At 37.1% G+C, this 5,443-nt stretch overlaps 1 protein-coding gene across 1 annotated transcript in view; it reads right to left on the reverse strand.

The window, feature by feature from the left end:
• LOC107673859 (stromal membrane-associated protein 1-like) overlaps positions 1–5,443 on the reverse strand; it is a 113,423-nt gene that overhangs the window by 71,898 nt on the left and 36,082 nt on the right. The gene's annotated exons all lie outside the window — the stretch shown is intronic.

The raw sequence follows: 5,443 nt of genomic DNA on the forward strand, positions 1-5,443 counted from the left end.
CCAAGGGAGCGAAATCAGACGCGCTCGTTTTCTCAGACGCTTGCAGAAAAAGGCTTACCAAAACAAAGTTATTGGGCTAATCTTTTTAATGTTTCCTTGGTTGGTAGATGCACCAGGGACCTGATTATAGCACTTAAAACCTGGAAAAGTCAGATTTTCATGATATGTCACCTTTAAGCTTTGTCAGTGTTGCTTAACTGTTTATGTTCCAGTCAGCAGAATAATGGTAAAAGGTGAATAATATGCACAACTCAGAATGGCTTCAGTTACACCCTCTTGTCAAAGCAGGAACTTGTTCTTTTAAACCAGGATGCTGATGAGGTATATTTATATTAGTGCACTGTTAACATAAGCTGTTCTCCACTACAGGCCTGGAATAACTGCTTTTCTGTGTGAAAACCATTCTTGTATTCAAATAAGGATATTCTGCATTAACAAGGACAAACACAGATGCCTAATAGGCTTGCCGCGATCGACGGTGCTGACGTGATACCAGTCTTAAGCCGCAACACCGGTTACGTCACTTGCCCACCGCGTCACCGACCCCCACCGTCGTTTTGATTTTTTTATAGTAATAAAAATAATTTAGTTCAGTAAAAGTACAGACACTACAATTAAAAACTGAACGCAGCTGCTCAATGCAGTTGAACGACAGTCGCATCACAGATCAGATTTAATTTCTCCAGTGAGGAGAGTGAGTCGAGCTGACTGACAAGAAGAGTGGGGTGAGACAGACAAGACGATCGCGGATGATTTAGTTTCGAAACGAAATGCAAAAGGGCCTGTTTGGCAATATTTTGGATTTTGAAAAGCCTGTTGACCTTTGCCATTTATCTGAAGTGATAATTGGTTCCACATTGTTTGCTGATTTTTACTTTATTTAAACTTTGTGTAATTTATTTATTTTATTTGACATCAAGGTGTATGCCGTGCCTCCAAGCTTTCTTACTCGTTTTGCTAATAAACGTTCTACGTTTCTTATTTATTTGGTTATATATTATACATGTTTACTTGTTTCCAGTTTTGTACATTTAAACTTTATGTAAGTTATTTGTTATTTTATATTAGGCATAGCCTGCCCTATAGCATGGTGTATTTTTATTTGTTTTGTTAATAAAAGTTCTATGTTTTATATATATGCTAAAGTGAGTTTGACGTTGTATTTTGTTGTTGCATTCAAGCAATTGACGCCTAACTGCCGCTAATTCTAAAGTGAAAGTAAAATGCGCACGCCGCTTTTACAAGCTATTTAAAAGCGAAGGAAAGCGAGGAAAAGAGGGAAAATTCAAACTAACTAAAAACGAACAATTGCTTTACTCCGAATTGCCACTATTTGAAAGTGAAAGTAAAATGCGCACGCCGCTTTTACAAGCTATTTAAAAGCGAAGGAAAGCGAGGAAAAGAGGGAACGACCCCACGGTGATTCCGGTACTACCGGTGTTGTCACACGTCGATTAACCGGTGGGAAAATTTCCTCACCGTCACAACCCTAATGCCTAACAGGAGGTAATTAAATCAAGTTGACGTACATAATCTGCAAACACTAAGAGGAGGGTTACAATTCATTCATGTGTTTAGTTTAAAACAGTGGCTATCAATTGGTGGCTCAGGACCCAAAAATGTGTCACAGGTCTGTTTTTATAGGGTCACAGAAGAAGGGGGGAAAAGCAACACTAAACACAAATAATTAAATGAAACTAAAACCATAATCAAGCTTTGTTGTTGACATCACAATTTAACTGTCCAATCAAACTATGGTACTTCAATGTAAATTTATTTGTCATTTGTAGAATCTGAACAAATGGAGGTAGATGGTGTGACATGACCTCATCCTCAAAAAACATGATGTTTCATATTAGCTGTTCACTGTAATCATGATAAGTGTCAATGTTTGATTTTCTGCAACATTTTCGGTTTCTGTTTTTCTGTACAATAAAAATGCTGGTACTGTGTCGGCCTACCACTTGATGTCCGATGTAAAAATCAGGCTTCTGAAGCAAAAGCATTTTAGTTATTTTAGTTTTATTTATGTAGTATAATAGTACCTACTCATATTTTGGATTAACTTTTATTTTATATATTTTCAGTTTTCTTTTTGATTTTAGTTTAAGTTTTAGTCATTTTTATGTGCTTTTCAGTTAACAGACCGCCTCCACAAACTAAGCAAAATGCCTTAAACTGATAATGAGTTGTTTTTAATCATTTATTTGCATATAAAATCCACTGGCAGAGTGGGTGGATGAGGACGACCTGGAATCATAGTCTTTCTTCAGGCAGTGCCTCAATGTTACAGGGCAGCAATTTTCCAATTTTCCAGTCTCTGCACTGGCTACCTATTAAGTTCCGTATCAGTTACAAAATATTATTACTTACCTATAAGGCCCTTAATGGGTTAGCTCCTGCGTACCTAACTAGTCTTCTACCACGCTACAATCCATCACGCTCCCTAAGGTCGCAAAACTCTGGACTTTTGGTAGTACCTAGGATAGCTAAGTCCACTAAAGGAGGTAGAGCTTTTTCGCACTTGGCTCCCAAACTCTGGAATAGCCTTCCTAATAACGTTCGGGGTTCAGACACACTCTCTCTGTTTAAATCTAGATTAAAGACACATCTCTTTGGCCAAGCATTCAAATAATGCATCTCATAATCTTGTACTGCAGTTATATCTGATCAAATGCACATTATTATTTTTTAGTTTGGGTTAAACAAATCAATTTGGTTGGAACAGCAGCTACGCTAATTATGTCTCTATTTGCTGTTGGGATTGACATCCCGTGGTAACTAGGATTTACACAAGCTTCAGTCTGGATCCAGAACACCTGAGAAGAGATGATGCCAACCCCTCAGAGGACCTCAGATGATGCCAACCCTGAAACAACATACAGAACTACCACATTTTGCTATAAGTTTGATTGCATCATATAATAATTGCTGTTAATAGTGTTCATCGTCTGTTTTTCACCACTGATAAGCTACCGCTAAATATTGTAGAAACTTAATTTGCTGTAAAGTTACTTTGCAATGATTTGTATCGTGAAAAGCGCTATACAAATAAACTTGAATTGAATTGAATTGCAGCACACAGCACAATACTATTTTGCATTTTAATTCAATTAACTTTTTTTTACCCTTTCTCTGACACAGACCAATGATGCTTGTATATTTGTCTAGTTTGTCACTCCTCAGTCAACCGCTGACCACCATCACATTGACCTCTGCGAAATCTGATTGGCTGTCTTTTTCTGCAGGCAGGGGCTTTAATTGGCTGGCTCAGGCAGGCCTGTTAGAGAAAGGCAGAGCTCTGCTAGGGTAGGCTTAAGTAGAGAGAGAAATGTAATTGGACAGGGCAGCTTTGCAGAGTTTGATCGAAAACCTTTCACAGTGCAACCATGTTTCAGTCACTACTGATCCAAAGCAATCAGAAAAGGCCAAAAGGAGGCTGTTTGTTTAGATTGCTTAAGATCCTCAAGCATTCTCATGAGGCTAAGACTTGCACAGCACTCTAAGGATGGTCAATTACTACTCCTTGTGGCATTCCTAAAGATTTGGTCAACATAAACATTAAACAGAGAGGAAGTCACAGAAAGTTATTTAACATAAATAAGAGTGTATTAATTGGCTGCTGGCTCCTGTCAATCAATTTCCAACACGTAAAGCACAGCTGCAACTCACCAGGCTGTGTAATGTGAATTTGAGGCCTCAATGATCAGAACAACTGGCCACCAAATCAGGCCTTCCACACATAAAATAGACAGTAAACTAAAGTAAACACTAGAACTTGGTATTTCCAACTGGCTCACGGTACAGCGTTATGATTCAATATGCTGCAATGCATCACAAAATCAAAACTAAATGCATGATCTGCAACCAAATCTGCAAGATTAGTTTCAATCTTGTTCACTTCAGTCCAGTACAATGCCTCAGAGAAATGCCACTTTCAGAGAGTTAGCTTATTTAGATTACCTGCTGCTTCATTCCTTAAACTGTAGGAAGTGATATGAATTCACACATGAATAACTAAACGTGACCCTGGACCACAAAACCAGTCTTAAGTTTCACGGGTGTGTTTGTAGCAATACCCAAAAATACATCGTATGGGTCAAAATGATAGATTTTTCTTTTATGCCAAAAATCATTAGGATATTAAGTAAAGATCATGTTCCATGAAGATATTTTGTAAATTTCCTACCGTAAATTAGGAACGCACGATATTATCAGACCGATATCGGAATCGGCCGATAATGGCTTTAAATGTACATATCGGCATTGGCCCGATATGAAAAATTATGCCAATATGCATTGCCGATAGGAGGAATACGTTTAGTCACATGTGCTCAGGGTGTGCTAGCGAAGATCATGTTCCATGAACATATTTTGTAAATTTCCTACCGTAAATTAGGAACGCACGATATTATCAGACCGATATCGGAATCGGCCGATAATGGCTTTAAATGTACATATCGGCATTGGCCCGATATGAAAAATTATGCCAATATGCATTGCCGATAGGAGGAATACGTTTAGTCACATGTGCTCAGGGTGTGCTAGCGATTAGATCAGGTCAGCAGTGTGGCTCATTCTTGAAGCAAAGTTTTGCCTGAATGGTGATTGGATTACTTTTTTGGATCGCTGCATTTAAACTGAGAAAGCACGTACAGAATGACGCGTTAGGTGTGTGATAGGGTAAACAGTAATAACAGGTGCAGTGACAGCAGCGGCAGCCTCCCCCGGGTCCTAATGCCCGCCCATTGTTTTAATTCCATAGGGGGAGCTGTTGGCCTACTTCTAATAAAATGTAAGTAAAATACACAAATAACATTTAGACTGTTTTTCTGATTAAATAAAGCAGTAATTGATGTCATAAAATCATGAGTATGTTTTGATTTAAAGGTCAGAAGCTATAGCTTACATAAATTTTAAAAAAAAATCACAAACATGACACTTGTAAATTAAATAATTTTATATATACTGATTTATTCATTAATGTGTAATATGTTTTATTTTGTAAACAAATCATAAGCTCTAAAAGTTTTTCAGAATTTTTACAACTCTTTTGCTTTAGACCATCTACAAATGTAAAATCTTAAAATTAAATTTTAGGGTTAACCTTGCATCTTTCTGGGGGGGGGGAAATGCTGCGATTGATATATAGTTTATTTATAGTTATTTTCAAAGCTTCAATGTACTGTCAAAAAAAAATTCATTGTTGTTTATTTAATTCTAACAAAAAAGTTCTTGTTAAAAACTGACCAAAAGTAAAAATAATTTGCTTATAATTTCCACACAGGAGAGATTTGGTGTTCCCAAACAAAAGGAAATATATCGGCATCGGCAATCGGCCAAAATGAGTTGAAAAATATCGCCATATCTGATATCGGCAAAAATCCAATATCGTGTATCCCTACCGTAAATATATCAAAACTTAATTTTTGATTAGTAATAT

The sequence above is a fragment of the Sinocyclocheilus anshuiensis genome, unplaced genomic scaffold, assembly GCF_001515605.1.
Source record: "Sinocyclocheilus anshuiensis isolate Anshui unplaced genomic scaffold, SAMN03320099.WGS_v1.1 scaffold292, whole genome shotgun sequence".
In the NCBI taxonomy this organism is placed as follows: domain Eukaryota; kingdom Metazoa; phylum Chordata; class Actinopteri; order Cypriniformes; family Cyprinidae; genus Sinocyclocheilus; species Sinocyclocheilus anshuiensis.